Source organism: Stegastes partitus, unplaced genomic scaffold, assembly GCF_000690725.1.
Source record: "Stegastes partitus isolate 25-593 unplaced genomic scaffold, Stegastes_partitus-1.0.2 Scaffold16, whole genome shotgun sequence".
NCBI classification, from domain to species: domain Eukaryota; kingdom Metazoa; phylum Chordata; class Actinopteri; family Pomacentridae; genus Stegastes; species Stegastes partitus.
Genome location: NW_007577747.1, coordinates 1,523,184 through 1,541,005, shown reverse-complemented (window position 1 = coordinate 1,541,005; position 17,822 = coordinate 1,523,184).

Here is a 17,822-nt window from a genome sequence, read left to right as displayed (position 1 = left end):
GTGTATAGATAATGGATGGATGGATGTATTTGTGCAGGTCGCATAAACTTCAACCTGTCGGGACGAAGAGTCGTGCCGCTCAGTTGTGATGATATAAAGGCATGAACCACTTTTTCACAGCCTGTGAACATTCGGACCAAGTTCACTACTGATCTCAACACCGGAGAACTGCAGGAAAACTGTAAGAACCACAAAATGACCAGTGCGTTGCAAACCCCACAGCCTGGCCCTCCAGTCCTAAGCATAGAGGAGGAAGTCTTTAACTACAGTTGAAACAGGAGAAGTGTGGCTCTAAACAGGTGTAATTGTTGGAAAGCTCATCAGCAACATCCAGCATTTGCAGCTCCACTGAGTCAACGTTAGCCCAGCCTTAGTCAAACGTAACTTTTGAACATGATAAAGGTGTGTATTGGAAACTGCAGCATAGCAGCACTTCACATAGACACACATAAATGAATACTACACAACCAGCATCTTTGTGGACTTTATTGTTAGTTAGCACACGTCTAAAACAACCTCCAAGCTAAATTTAAAAGCTAAGAACTAAACAAGAGGACCTTTATTAGCTGATTATCTTTTTTCATAATTAATAGATTATTAGACAATCAAAATAGTCTTTAGTCACAGCCCTGGTCATACCAGCTGATCACAGAGCATCCATTTATTTCATGGGCAGGTATCAACACTTCAGAAACAGCCAGTACGGTTATGTATTTACTTTTATGGGGAAACTTGATGGTACTGAGATGTAACAGTGTTATTAAATGACGATCACTGATCAACACACATGTCCTGTTCTCAACCAGTTTTCCTCTCAGAATAAATTCATCTTTTTTTTCTTGTAATCCTCATCTGGACTTGGTCTCTGTGACACCCATCAGGCTCATCTTTATAAACCAGTGGTCCATCCAGAGCCGGCCCTAGGCATAGGCAGTATAGGCAAATGCTAAGGGCGCCGACATCCACGGGGGGCGCCACAAGCTTGCCAGGCTAACTGACATGTATTCAGGCAAGAATTTATCAACAAGCGCCGATGCAGTTTCTCTACCTTTAGCAGTAAAGACGCTAAGTTAGCATCTTAGCTGCTAATGTTAGCAGTAAAGACGCTACGTTAGCGTCTTAGCTGCTAATGTTAGCAGTAAAGACGTTAGCGAAAACGTTATCGTCTTAGCTCCTAACGTTCGGAGCAAAGACGTTAGCTGCTAACGTTAGCAGCAAAGACGTTAGCAAACCGTCTTCGCTAATGTCTGAAGACAACGGTAGAGGACCTGCATCGGCGCTTGTGGTTAAATATTTGCCTGAATACACCTCAGTTAGCCAGGGAGTGTCACAAAGACTTGTTTCTTCAGTTTCATTTAGTGTGTTGTTTATACTTAAATAAAAGCTTGAATACATGCATACAGTTTGTGTTACTGTATTAAAATTAGGAGTGAAATTCACTGTGGTGCTAGGGGCGCAAACTACAATCTTGCCTAGGTCACCACATTGGTCAGGCCCGGCCCTGGGTCCATCATACATTCTGAACCAATTCAGTGTCAAAAAAAATAACTGTTGACATCCATATTTGTTTTATTTGTTTCTTTATTTGATAAACTGGGTGTAGGTTGGCTGTTCTCTCTTTTGTGATGCCACCAAGTTGGGTTTTTTTGGAAGCAGTTAAAAAAAAAACTGTAAATGTTACTATAGTAGATAGACACATTTCTCCAAAAACCTTGTTTCTGCTTCATTTTCCAACACATTAGTTTACTGTGTTCACCAACCCGCAAGTTGCCTCTTAAAAAGGCTTCTATAAGGCTGTTTTTCATATGTGTTGAGGAGATTACTGTTACTACTCAGTAACTGAAATGGAAATACTACGCGTCATTTTAACACTTCCCTCCCCAATTTCAGCCTGACATGTTTGATACCACTGGATATTTTGGGACGTCCACTCAAATTTTAAAAAAATTTGTGGGTTTGAACTCAGTTTGTCTGCAGAGCATCCGTTTGTAATAACTGACCGGTCAGGGAATTATCAGTCAGTGTGACTGGTGAGCAGAAAAAAGTCATTTTATTTCGCTAAATGCAAATCAGATAGCAAAATTCATTTGTACAATCTCTCCAGACGAACATCACAAAGAGTTCCTCATTCCTCTTTCGTCAACGAGTGTTTGCCAAGCCAGCGCTCTCCCTCTGTGGTGCACCCTATAGCGCTGCTGCAGTCCCACATTTCCATGTCAGGGGAAGAGAAAACATCATTTTTGTTGTGATCACACCGAGCGCTAACCAAAGTTATCATTTTTCAATAAGTGATGGTTACACGACTACTAATAGAAAGTTTGGGTTTCTCCAGCTGGGATGAATTTATTCAGTTGTTGTTTGCGTTGCTGTAAGTGACATATACGGTTTCTGTACATATGTGAAATATGTTGCTGTCTGCTCTGTAGGTGGGAGCTTATTCAGCTCTGTTACAGATGGTCTTCAGTTTATTGGCATGTGGAAGCAGGACTGTACAGAACGAGGCCTCTGTCCACTTCTGAAACACTACAACTATCACTGTAGTTCTGTGCTTCAGTATTAACCCCTGTGAAAACACTTTCCACACAGAAATTTGAGCTAAACCAAACACCACCATTACTTTAAAACTGGAAATTATGTATGGACAGGAAATACTGAGTGACATTTTGCAAGATTCCTGAGTTAGCATAAAACTCAACCCCAGCTTAAATACATTAATTGGTCATTTTAGGGGAGGAAAAAAAAAAGAAGCGTAAATGGCATGTTAGCAGCATATAGCCGGGCTCCACAAAGGAAACAGTGAAAGCACAGCACCTGATTTTAAACAGCACTACCCAAAGTGAACCACAGGAAAACAGCACGCTGAGGATATGGTCAGCGCTGCGTTCAGGAACAGGCTGGTTTGTGGACAGGAGATGTGGGTTTTCGGCTGCCACACCAGCGAATTCACCTGAATGACTGATGGAGGTTAAGTTGAGCTCAGCGGACTTTTCCTAAAGGTTGAAAGTAAAAATGTGTTATTTTAAATTTGACCTCACTGAGAGGTTTTGTAACATTAAGGTCCTGCAGAGTTGTGAATGTTCCCCAGGTGCCTGTCTGGACAGATATACATTCCTATGAACACCAATGACTGATATTCATTTACATGGATTAGGGCAGACCCACAAAACCTCATGGACAGATAGATAAACACATTTAAACCTGATATAAAATGGTTTTAAAACTTGAGATTATTTTTGGCAGTTTTTGCTGGATTTGACCGTATATAGCTGAGGAAATGTAAAGCGAGAGTGTGGAGGAAAGACAAGCAGTAAAGGTTCGGTTGGTCGGGGAACCTTTTTCTTCTGCAATAGGCATTTAAGTGCATGTGGTTTGCAACTTAGCATTTGAGCCATCAGGTTGTTGGAGTTATTTCTTCTACTTACGTTTTTGAACTGGATTTTTAAAAATTGGTTAAAAAAAACGAACAAGCCAAAAATTCTTAAGACAAAGTTCATTTACTTTGTCTATCTGGAGCCATTTTGCGATATAAATTTCCACCAAATCAGGGTTCAAACTGGTTATAAACTTTTAAAATCAACGAAAAACTGGTTTCACAATATTTTAAAGACAAGATCATCTTCAGCACTCCTGAAAAACAATCATGGGAGCCCGGTCCCAACTCATCACACATGTCCGCTGTGTCAGGACCGCATGGCGTCACATTTGAACACATTAGGTACCTCTTAGCACCATTCTTCAAAGCCCACGTAGTTCTATAGGCCAATAAAACTCCCTGAAAGTCAGAAAGAGATGCCATGAGACTGTAACCAGATGTTCTCAGCTGGTGTTGTGATTGTTGCTCCTTTTTAGGTAATGAGAAGTGTGCCTTGTGATATGTGGTGAATGTTGTAAAAGAGCATATTTCCACCCAAACCATGATCTTTTCCTAAACATAATCAAACAGGGACGTCACAAGCTAAATGGAAATTAAGCAAAATAATACGTCCGTCAGTGTTGAATATTAATGCATCAGGTGCCAAAGGACATTAACTGCCTCTGAGACACCAGTGCTTTTGACAAAACAACATTATTTGATGCCCTGAGACAGAGAACAGGTTGACTGCAGTGGCAACTTGCAGTACGGTTGACACTCAGCGGCCAATGTCTACAAAATGTGCTTTTATATGCTGGTAGCTTTATTTTGTTTGACGGTTCTCCTAACTGACGATTTGACTCAACAACCAACTCAATAAAGTGACTGCTGCTGTAAAAATGTATGATGCACGACAGCAAATAGAACGAATGTCTTCTGGTCACCTTTGAAAACCAACGGTAAACTGATCCTGACCACTGTTTACTGCAACACGGCTCCTTAAAATCCTCTGTACATGCTTTATGTTAGGTTTCACCATCTGACCATCTTCTGAGGTCTTGTTGATGCAGTTTGACGGTGAGAGTCACGGGTCAGGAGAACAATGACAGGCCATTATCGAGGATGTGGTGAGCTGTACAAGCGGTGTGACGTGCAACAAGTACTCTCCAAAAGACAATGATATGGAATCCATATGCATCCCAAAATCATTCACGGTCAAAAACCACTTTCCTCTCGGAGTAATGGGCATAGTTGTGGGTTCAAGTTCCATACATCCAACATCTAGCAGATCGCTCTGAGTGTTTGGTTTTCCCTCCAGACTCTCTGCTATTTTTTAATGACTCTCCAAAAGAGAGGCGCACTAAATCTGTTTGCACTGGCTGTGCTCAAAGTATCTTACATCTTCTCGAAGATAAAACCACAACTGGTCTTTCCCCACCAACCCACGGACTGAACAGTGTTGATCTCCGTCCTTCGTTCGTCTACATCAAAATGTAGTTTACATGTGATGATGAAGAAGGTACAGAAACATTGCTGAATGGGTCAACCAAAAGGGCTTGGGGTGGGTAGAAAGTCCATTTGTTGTACATTTAATCAAAGGACCACAAATGGCTGCAAGGAAATGACCACAAAAATATCAAATATGGTCATAAAGAAACACAAAACAAACACGAGATACAAATCTACAAAATGATAACAAAGTGTCTCAAAATTACCCCAAAAAGACACAAAACTACAACAAACAGATAAAAAACAACCACAAAGAGTTGAAAATTAATGACAAAGACGTGCAAAATAACCTCAAAGAGTTGCAAAATGACTGTGAAGAGTTATGAAACAAGAGATGCAAAACGACCACAAACCAGAAACATGCAAAATGACCATAAAGAGATGCAAAATAACCAAAAGTCGCAAAACTAAGAAAGCAAAACAACCATGAAGAGACGCAAAATGACCAGAGACATGCAAAATGATCCCAGACAGATGCAAACAACCACAAGGAGATGCAAAATGACAAATGACAAAAATACGGAAAATGACCACAACATACAACATGTCCATGAAGAGAAATAAGAAAAACAACCACAAGATGTAAAACTAGGAATGTAATATCATTACAACGTGATGCAAAACAATCACGAAGAGATGCAAAAATAACCACAAGATGTAAAAGTAAAAATGCAAAATAATCACAAAGTGCCGCAAAATACCAGAGTCACTAACCGACCATAAAAACATTGTAAACTATCACTACAAGATTAAAAACAATAATAACAACCATAAAGAGCAGCAACATAACTACAGATGATGGTGTCTTTGTCTGTGTAGGACTCATGGGCTGCCTGTGTCATTGTTTGTCTCATCAGTAGGAGTAGGAGACATGTTTATTGTTCATTTTTTTTTGTCTTGCGACAATTAAACTTGTGTCAGAGTTCCCAGAAAGGGCGCCATAAACGTTTCATTACCCATTAGCTGTGTGAAATATACAATGAGCAGACTGGTGCTGTTTATATACTGCTCCACAGTAATCCAGGAGAAAATGTTTAAGACAACAACATGCTGCCCAATTATTTAAGTGATCTACATAAAAAATGTAATTTGTGAAATAAATAATACTTTTAAACTCTGAAACCGTGGAGCCTTTATGGGAAATGATGTCATTACACATAAAGCCTGAAACTGTTGTTCAATTTGGAAAACGAGCCACATGTTCGGCTTCAGGACTGAAAATCATGCATCAGTGTTTCTTTGAAGGAACACTTAAAGCCCGTTGGCCTTCGCTGACAAAGCCATTGCATCGCCTTCAAACTAATAGGGTCAAATTGCCTTTGGATTCTGATCCAGCGTCTGCTTCGTAATTTCCTCAGCAATATTTTAGGCGAAGGGTCACAGCGGGAGCGCTGACTCCCAGTCAGGACTTCCAGAAAAGGAGGGGATAGCGTCCAGCGAGTTTTATTCCCTTAACCTTTCACTCAATACTGCGGAGAATTCTAGTAATTAATCAAACTGTCATTTCAATTCCAAAGTAATAAGAGCGCAGAGCCAAAACATCAGAGTGCTTCACAGTCAAATATTTACCAAGCTCTGTGTAATAATCCAAGTCTTGGTTTTTGCTTTGGGCCTGTTTACATTGAAAATAATCATGTACTTTTGGAGTCTATTTATGTTTCACAAACGGGGAAACATGAAATTCAGTTTACTCACCTGTTTCCCACCCAGATAGAATTATCACTAACTAACTCAGTAAACATTAAAACAAGCTTATACTGCAGCAGTCCAACTAATATTCCTGATTAAGCCATAGAGAAGCACCTGACCTGCACTTTACATGGTGTATGTTTCAGCCTCTGAGGCCCTTAAGATGCAGAATCCGTTCGCTGGTTTGCAACTTTGCCAACCGGACACAATAAAAAGAGCTATAATATCCCTATAAAACTCAGGTATCTCTGTGTCCCTGAGGTGGAAGCAGGGTGCTGTGCATTTAACGAGGAGGACAGCATGTAGAGATGGATATGGAGCGCTGGTCACGGTCCAGTGATTCTATCTTTCTCTAACCTTGACCACACTGCACTGTTGTTTATTTGCCCCGATACTACAGAGAAAAAACAACATTTCATGCAGTGTGCATTATACTACACACACACACACACACACACACACACACACACACACACACACACATATATGGAGCTACAACAGAAACAGTATTAGTTGTCAGTGAAAAACAAATATGTCATTGAAAGCAGACATGAACAAAAATATCTGAAGATTGTTTCAATGACATTTTTTTTCAATGACAACTTAAACTGTCTCTGTTTGAGCTCTGCATATAAACATCCTGCAGGTAGCGAATGGTTTTAGCTTATCTGACGTTATTGTGTGTTTCTGCAGATTGTCACTGACAAACATTTAGTTGCAAACAAATGACAAAATGCCTACAAAATATCTGCAGTGGCTCGATAATTACAGCACGAATCAGTCACAAAACAAGAAACTGTCTCTTTGGTTTACTGTGTTAAGTTCTGGTGGACAAGAGAATGAACATATTTAGCATATTGTGCTCTCTGCTGTGATGAATATACCTTTAGATGGCAGGTATGAGGAAGATTAATTATCAAGGGGAGGAGGTGCATTTACAGTCGTCCCCAAATATATTCATTGTCATCGCAATGTCTTAATTTACTAAATTATAATTTAGCAAATTTTTATTTATTATTACATTTTTCAGTTTCTAGTTATTTGAGTGACTATTGTGAATTTTGCCTTTTCTTTAATGGAAGTGTATGAATACATTTGAGGACGACTGTATGTATAACCACATAAATTAATAATCTGCCTGTCGCTGTGTGTCGCATGGCCAGCTTATTTATATGGGCCTTTTTAACACAGTGTTCATGTTTTACCTTTGATAGAAAAAAAAAAGTTACACAAAATAATGAAATAAAAAAAAAGAGAGAACTTGCTCATTTGGTTTTCATACATTTTTATATTTGTCACATAATCCTCATAAATACTCAGAACAATAGGGTTAGCTTTAATATGTATTATAGTCAGATAAAGTTATGTAGTGTTTTAATCTTCACTATTTACTTTACTCTGGTAAATTCACACCATAAATAACACTGGAGGGTCTTAACTTCAGCAGTATCTTATTTTTCTACTGAAAACACTTTGGCTCAACGGCTGCTGCTTTAAACGTGCTGAATAAATAACAATGACTCGACTTGACTTTTTAATCGTGTTAAAGCTGCAGGGATTCATCTCATTGTTTCACTTTGCTACGACGTCCAAGACGGACGGCAGCATGACTTACATTTTAGAACTGCTTTTGAACCATTTTTGGACTCATTAATTAGTCATTCTCAATCTCAGTGATTGCTGGGACGATTCCCAAGAAGCAAAAACGCATTTTGAAATTTTTTTAGCGCTAAATTTTGTGAATGCTAAGTTCCCCCTATAGCCTCTTTATAGCGCCCCCGGTGCTGGTGGCTGTTTTTGCCTCGTGACTTTCAAACATTTATTAAGATGCATCAGTCTGCAGCACTGATCCCTAAACTGTCCCAAAGAACAAACACATTTGTTAGATATTTAGAAACTCTTTCGCCAACTCGGAATCTGGGAAGCATTATGTTCTGAATCTTTGACTTGCAGGGAAAAGCTGAGATGCTTTCGCCTGCCTGCTGACAGTGAGACTGACCACGGCCCGTCTCTGGATTCCCACTTGAAACTAATTCCAGAGGCTGCAGCTTCCACAAAGAATTTTGGCCGCGGCATCAGAATTATAATCGCTTCTAATTGGCGAGTGCAAACGGGAGGAATTTGACTTCGCTAGTCACTGCAGACACTTGACAGGACGGTGACACGGTGCAGGACTGACGGGGCACCGCAGGTAAGGGGACAAAAGGTAACCGGACCTCCCATACGGCGTAGAGGAGGCCATATATTTGACTTACAGAGAAACTGTGTTCTCTTTCCCAGTTTTTCCACAGTAACAGCAGCTTTTATAGTTTAAGTTGACATCACCCTTGAGCCTCAAACAACACAAAAAAAACAACTAACAACCTCCAAATACTTCAGTTTTTAAATTTATGTAAACCTTCTTCTGGCACATTATCTCACAGTGACAGTCTAAGTGAATGTCAATACATCAATATTCTTGTCTGCGCTTTCCAGACATGCGGAGAGAGCCACGGGTGAGACGAAGGCACTTGTTGTTTGAATTATATGCAAATGCGAACAATCCGCAAAAAGCAATGTGCGTGATCGACATTAAATGACAAATAGCGTTCTTGGTTGCATGACAGAAAAACAACAATAATCCCATGACGGTGGCTTGGAGCTCTTGGATGAGTTTTGACAGCGGAGCTCGGTTGGCTGGAAAACCCGACTGAACCGGCTGAACTGAGGCGCTGCTGAAAAACCGGCCTTCCTAACCACACTGCAGCACTGAAATTTGTTATTCACCACATGTCATGTCATGAGGCACATGAATTTAACAACACTTAGAAGTGAAGTTTATGAAAGTTAAGTAGTTTTAAATTGCTATAGGCTCTGTGAGAATTGGACTTTATGCGGACATCTGTGTCAAGCTGTAATGGGAAATCCTTTGTGAGGTTTGTTCTGGTCTGATGGATGGAGTTTGCCACAGAGGCAAGCAGGTATTTAAAATGTGCACTCTCATACCTTTGAGCATGAAACAATCAATCAACCCCTGAAAACTGGAAAATGCCAGGAAAGAACTGTAGTTTTGTGTTGCAATGTGTTTCAACAGTTCTAGCAGGGGAGGGAAAGTGTCCAAATGTCCACAGGAACTCCTCAAACCACAGAGCGACCAACCTCTCTGCTGTTTGTCTGCATAGTTCATATAATCCAATTTCATAAAACCATGTCTCGACGCTCCCGTGTCGTCGCTCATGTCGAGCTGTCCGGGTCGCTAACAGGTGCATGCACTGGTTGCTGCCTACAGTCCATTTGATCCGTACTGGTTCGTCTTGCCCTGATCTCAGATTTTGGTCTAAATCCTGGTTTGCTCACTGGCTCCAGAGGACATTTTTCAATAATTGCTCTATAAACAAAACATCACTAATAAAAAAAGCAGTCCTTCTGACAAGTGGAAGAGGATGTCTAATGTCCATTAGCTCCATGTGGTTATCCTGTTGGCTGGGTCCACCGTGGAGAAGTCGCCAGTTGTGTCTGAACCAGGTTTTTGGAGTCATGAGAGGAAACCAGGGCACTCGTAGAACTCGTTTGGACGCACAAAGACACAGAAAAACCCAACTCATGTACTGTGAAGCAGGATTTGGTTTAGCGAGGTAACTTCAGGTTCCGTCCTTAAGGCTTTCAGGGCTGTCATGGTGGTTCATTTCTAACAGGATGTGTTTGAGAAAGCAGACTTCTTACAGACCAATCATTTGTCTTGGAGAAAAAAGAATAATTATTCGGAAATGACTGCCAGGAACTTGGTGAACAGATAGTGAGGCGGATTTTTAAAGCTTGTCTAAAACGTTTTCTTTCCCCAACAAACAGACCTGAGACTCCTGCCTTACTGGCTTCATTCTTTTTCTTGTTGATTGCAAGAAGCTTCAATGCAGTTTAAGTTTTCTGCAGGCCTTTGAATAACAATATAGTCCTACAACTTGAATTATAAATGTTTAAAAAGTATTCTTATGGGGCGCCGCTATAGCTCACCTGGTAGAGCTGGCGTCCCATGTACAGGGCTACAGTCCCGATGCGGAGGTCATGGGTTCGAGTCCCGCTCATTACCCTTTCCCGCACATGTCCTCCCCCTACTCTTCTCCCCACTTTCCTGTCTCTCTCCCACTGTCCTATCAAATAAAGGCATAAAGGCCAAAAAAATAACTTTAAAAAAAAGTATTCTTATGTTTTATCAAGACCATTTTTAACCATGTTCAGGACTTTCATGTTGCCATACATAGAAGGTCTTTTGGGGTCCATTGGGCCCCAAAGGTCCTGAACAGCATTAAAATCTCCACGATGGCAGCTGAAAGAAGAGGGCCACATCATACAAATAAAACAGGCTTCAGGTTCAAATCCAGGTTCAAACCCATCCTGCTCCTGTGAGGCACCAGAGCAACCTCACTGTGTTATGGCAGCCATCTGCTCATAAGATAAGCTCTGATATTTCTACACAAATGAATGTCATTTTTCTCAGTTCTGCTGCATATTCTTTAACTATCACATCTATAGTTCTGTAGTTCAAAGGATGCTACTGCTATTTCAAACAACTGTTGTGTAGCAGGCCAACACATCTTGTGTCTATCAGGAAAAAAACATTTAAAAATAATCTATTAAGCTTGTGAGATAAAAAGCAGGACACAACTGTCACATGCAAGTATACCGATTTGACTGACAGCACAGAAACACAGCAGCACTTTCACATTTAGGTGCAACACCCTTTTTCAGCTTGGATGCAGGAGATTTCACAACATTGCGTCCCACTGTACACTTACGGACCAAGTGATAATCTTAAGAGCTCAGAGTCTGGTGGATGACACCGCCTACGGACATGTCCAAACTAATGAGGTGCTGACTTGCGGCACCACTCTCTTTAAACAGAGGTGTTTCCCAAACACCCAACACTTTCACCCTGTGTGGCTACAGATGAATCTGTGCCACCTGATTTGTTTTGTCTGCCTGGATTCTTGCCTCACTGCTGAGATTACCGTGTCTCTAAACTGGATTAATTTGGAATGGATGAGGTGAGCACAGTGACCGTTCCAGTAGTGCAGAGAGGAGACGATGGTGTGAATTACATGAGACAATAAAGTGTGTTTTAAATTGATCTTGCCTTGACCACACATTGCACTGGATTTCATACAACAAACATTACACTAACATCACGGATCCAAGCTAGTCTACGAAACAGAACCATCTGCTCACTAGAAGTCACCAATGACAATGCGGTATTAAATCTGAAACACACATGGTCTGGTGCAAAACCCAGAGGCACTAAAAGTGAAGTGAGGATGCGTTCCAAAATAATGTTCAGGACGATTGCTTCCAACAACGTGCAGTAAACAGAAAAAGTCTAAATCGAATCAGTATTTGCTGTAAAGTGCACCGTTTTTAAACATACTTGGCAGGTTGATCGTTCAGAGCATCTTAGAGAACTTTCCACAGTTCTTCTGTGGATTTAGTCTGCCTCACTGTTTACTGTCTCTTCATGTAATTCCAGACTAATGCTGAGATCAGGGCTCTTTGGGGGCCACACATTGAGGGTACTATTTAAAAAGATGGACAAACTCTCCATGATGTCACCCATAGGTTTCTTAAATAGCATAGTTGAAGCTCTGTGTGGTAGCTCCAGCTGTCACCATTTTGGCAACGCTTGTGTCCTCCTAAATTAGCAACGAGGGAAATCATGAGCAAAGGTGAGGTGGGCCACGCAAACATTTCTGGGCTATGAACTTCTGACGACATGCACCTGTCAGGCAAAATGGCCACGCCCTTTATTTTGTATCATTTTAAACATTACTACAATTTTAACAAATGGGTTATATAAACATTTACTGCGGTACAGTTGTCATGAACAGGAAAAATAGCTACAGAAACCAATTTTATTTTTTTTTTGTACCAGGCTGTAAATGTGTATTTCTGCTGTAAATTTTGACATTTTACCATCAGGGTCTATGAGGATTGACTGTCTTTGGGAACCAGCCTCAAGTGGCCATTCAAGGAACTGCAGTTTTTTCTGTACAGACGGTTGCTGCTTGATATCACTGTCTCAAGGTTGTATGCCTCCAGTGCCTGATGTGTTGAATGTAAAATGTCATTACTTCATCATGCTATGCTATTAGATAGCTGTGAAAACTTCATCATAATTAGAGTACACATTTTTGAGTTATAGCCAAAAACGTGTTTTGTGAGAAGGTTTGTTTCCTTCCCACCGTTGCCAACTGCTTGCTCATAGGAAGTCCAGAGGCAACTTTGGATTGTTGGGTTTTCTGTTTAAATTTGTAAGGTCTATACCTTACTTTGTTAAGTGCTGTGTGATGATGTATTATAAACTGTGCTATACAAATAAAATTGAATTGAATTGAATTGAATTGAGATCACAGTGGCCTACAATCACAAAAAATCAAATTAGTCCTTCCTGGAGTCCAAGTGAATGCTTATTAGAACAAGTTAAACTGCGGTACATTTCTTCATTTATGCATATTTTAAAAAGGACACCAGCAGCTGTTTAGAAACAGGAGTTTTCTATGACTAGTCACCAGACAATAAAATTGAATTTGGCATTACTGTGTCTTTTCAAAGTTCTCCTCAAAGGCAAATCCAAGGATGTCAGCTGTTTTAAAGCTCTGCAGGATTCAGACAAAAGATATATGAGCCATGACGTGGATTTTACAAACTTTTACAATATAGCATATCCTGTTGAGCAAAACCAACTAAAGGTTCAGGAGAAGTTAGCACGCCAGCATGTTAGAACATCATTCAGACTATGGGCAGCATGTTGCTCTAAGATAAGATTCAGGTTTTGGTTTTTAACAAAAATGCTTAAAATTACAAACTTTAGAGAAACAAATGGAAACCAATGTCTATTTAAAACGTATCAGATAAATGTAAAGTCATGCACAGGAGAAAAGTAGTAAGTAAAGGTATAAGGTATGTAAATATTTGCTATTTATATCCATTTTATACCTAATGTCACTTATTTATTTTTTATATAAATATCTAGACTCTACAAACGTCTTGTTTTTATCTCGCACAGTTTGTTAATTTATCATGTATTGTTGTTTATTGCACTGAATGGGATTGCACCCTTGCATTCTGATTCTGATATTAGATAATATATTATCATAATTTTCCAAACTATGCAAAGCTGCTGGTGTGACCCTGTAAAGGAAGCAGACCTTTGCTTGAACTGTATTGCTTTGCCTTTTTGTTCTTCCTATTTTCTGATCTGTGTGGTGTTTTCAGTATCAGCAGTGATGAACACGGACCCCACATGTACAGTGAGAGCTCATGAATGCTTCTCTGTGAACAGGCGAAACGTCTCAGAGTGAAAATCACATGTAATTATTCTACATTGAGCATTTAAACTCCAATTACTCTTCAGAAACGCACAGGAACCTTCAATTTCCAATGAAAACTGACTTTAAATACTGAACATGATTGGATCAAGTCCAGTCTCCTGAAAATAGTTGTTTTTCAAGTAGTTGACACATAATAATCCATCGCTGCAGGGCGAGCCACGTTAGTTTGTCCCTCAGGATCCTCCTCATCAGCGTCGACTAGCACTCAGGAACTGAACAGCTGAATGTTCCCATTCACTATGAAACGTAATCCTCGGATATATGTGAGGCAAAGTGGTTTCCTCCCCTTATTAACGTCCTCGTAAATCAAGCCAATTGGGTGTCCCGTCGTGAACGAGGCCTCCTCGTCTGCGGAGCCGATGCCAGTGAAGTATTATGGGGGAGATAATGGGGTCTGAGCCCACACTGAGGCACTGTGGAGCCCACGATTTCACAGTATTCTCATGATAATACCGTGTAGTAAATCCCTGTTAGAGGATTATTCAGGATGAGCTTTTCTTTGTGTCTTCAGCCCTAATTATGTGAGGATTTAGTCATGTTACTTAAGATATAACATGACAAGCTGATCACAGCCACTGTGTTCAGTAGAAACATCTTCACAACACCCTGTAATGCTGGGAGGCAAACATTCTAGTGACAGAGAGGCTGCTCAGATGGCATCTATAGATTTTCATGTGTATAGATATAGATTTTTCTGCAGATGATTTTTCAACCGTATACAGTTTCAGATATCATCATATCCTTCAGTAAGTGTTGTCATTGTCCATCATTCCCATACATGTGAGCCACTAGGGACCTCTCCTGCTATGTAGTAGGCTCAGTTTTCCATTATCACCCATTTTAGTGGAGCTCTATTATCGCTGCATTCAATAACGGTGGAGTCACAATTTTGCACTTAAAAAGACAAAACAAAATCCACAACAACACATTGAAGAGGTGGTTGAAATCAGTAGACATTCACCCAGGAGACTTGTCTTCAAGTCTGGTTCCAGACAATTCTTAGTACATTACTTTTTCACATGAGTCATGTTTTTATTTTTGTTTTTATTCGCTGTGTCTACATGCATTTTTACCGCTGTTGTATTTTGAAGGTCACTGACCCATTGTGAATTGAATTGCATGGACTATACATTTGCTATAAAGCACAAAACTTCAAGATTCAAATTCAACTGAGATACAAACCCTCAGTAATAAGAGTGTGAATACAGTAAATGATCATCTGTTGGCCACATGCTTGTTGAGTCTTCAGAGTTCAACAGATTAAAATGCTTTCAAGCTTTTGAATTTATTTATTTTTTTAGCATAACGGGATGAACGCTGAGGGGTTATTTATTTAGATTTTGCTGAAAAATATAAATAAATAAACAAAGAGTCGTTACCAGCGAAGTTATTTCGGGAGATAATGGGGTCTGAGGCTCACACTGAGGCCCAGAGGAGCCCAGAGCAGAGATGCTGTTTTCATCCACCTGATGAGGAAAATGAAAACAGAGAGAATTCTCATGGCAACAACTTACATTAAATTCCTGTTAAGGGATTATTAAGGATGAGCTTTTCGTTCTGTCTTCGCCCCTGATTATGTGAGGATTTACTCGTGCTACTTGAGCTGCAGCAACAGAACGAGCACAAACCACAGCGGGGAACATCAGACGATTGGATGCATCGATCAAACTAGAAACCTGATCCGGCCGATGGACTGGTCCTACAAACAACTGTTTTCTCGATCAGGAAATCCGTCAGTCATTGACTGACAAACTGCTTAATAGCTCAGTTTATATGCTAATGTTAATAATGCAGCCCTACAAACAAACAAGGAGAAGAAAACCAGATCTGGGATGGTGTGACATTTATATACTAGCATATGACAAGGCTGTGGATGGAAAATGATTGAATAAACTCATACCGGTAAGATAAGCAGATTGGAAATGTCTGCTTTTCTAGTTGAAGTGCAGGAACTCTTTCAGAAAAGTCAAAAGCATGTTAAGCATTTGTGTGAAACTGTTGATGTCATTTTTTAAATGAATTTTGCAGCTTTTGATACTTAAAAATGCACACAAATATAAGTTTTTACAACATGGCTATTTGGAGCCATTTCCTGCTACACAAACTACACAATCACACACTTCCAGTATTGACATAAATACTAGTGTGTCTGCTTTTGCATGACAGCTGTCTGCACTACTAAATGAATCCGTGTATCATGCGCTGTATGAACTGCTGATATGAAACCAGTTTGGGCTCTGGAAAACCTTCTTCTTTCATCCCTCGTGTTTCTCCTCAGTACTTGGCTAATATTCCGTGATTTTCCTGCCCGGGATGACAGAATTTGATATACACACAGGAAACAAAAAAAAATATTTTTCCCAAATAATATTGCAGCACTACAGAGAATGGAAACATCAGTCTCTGCTAATCACAACCGGCCAGACAGGGATACTTCATATTTAAGACTTTGGGGAATCAGCGCAGCAATCACACAACACACTGATATGTCTGCGTGTACCACAATCAATGCCAACTTCCACTCAAGGCTTTTGAACACGCTAAGCAGGATCAATCATCCAGCTCCCCTGATGTTTGTGAATCATCACGCTGCCAGTCAGGAATCTTAACTCCGGTTGGTCCTCCAAGACAGACACTTAGCATCCAACTGTGCCCATGTGGTGTTTTTCAAATCGACTGGGATTCCCTCTGGCCGGCGGTAAACCGAAACCATTCCTCTTGCCCTCATTCGTCAAGTGTCTTGTTGTGACCTAGACATCCTATACTTTCACCGAGGGAGATAAGCTAAGGTTCAGTGAGAAGGGAAATGGTGTGAAGGGGTGAACTCAGTTGAAGCACTTGGGCTACAACGACTTTTATAGCCCCGTCTGACACCTTCACTGTTGATCAGGATGGATCACCGCAGCCAGCGCGACTAGTAATGATGATGTGAGCACAGAGGGCAGCGGGGAGGCATCCATCACATCAAATGTGTTGTGAATTTTATTGATTATCTGCTATTGCTGTAATCCTTCACACATGTTGGGGCTTGTTGTACAAGGGCCGAGGATAACAGCGAGGACCAGGGCCAGGAGCGCCGGTGGTAGCAGCTACTGTGACCTAATGCCTTTAACTCTTGGAGGACCTCTCCATTTCTTTTTCCTGACCAGCTCATACATCACCTTCCAGGGAAATGCAGAGAGGTAGGAAACAGCTGCCCTTTTAGACAGTGGCTGCTTTATCCTGTGATGTTAAAACCAAGTAGAGAGAAGCTGCTGAAAGCTCAGCGGTTTGCTATAACAGGCCGTTTATCCTCTATTCGCTATGACAACATGGATATTGAGCTTCTCACTGTGTTACTTTAGCCTTGAGGCTCAGTGGAAGAAACAACAAAAAGTCTTGGCCTAGCAAGAGGTCAGACACGAACCTGTGGGTGAGCATCTGTACCGATGAAATCAGTGCACAGGAAAGTGTTTCAGTGTCCAGGGTGATGATGAGAAAAATATTACAACAAGGTATTCATGCTAAAAGCTATTTGGCCTGTGACCCTGACTATGTTAACGCACTAATGTTCAGTGTTTTGATTTGTACTCCTAATTCTAATTTGCAAGTATAGCAGAGGCTATTGGAAAACCCATTAGGTTTGAGGGTATCTGGTCATAAACCAACGGAGGCTCTACATCACCAACTTGCCCTGATAATGGCGCTAAATGGAAAATTAGAAGATCTCCAGAATTGTTACGAGATGTGTGTTGTAAATTCCAGGACAAAGCAGCAGGCCTGGGCAATACAGTTAAAAAATGTGTCACAAAAAAATGTTTAATTTCAGTTTATATTGATAATTATTCATTTTTATGAATCTATTTTTATTAAAGATCTTTAGAAAAGGATAGATTTTTAATTTAACCAACTAGCTTGGTTTCACTTTTTTTTTT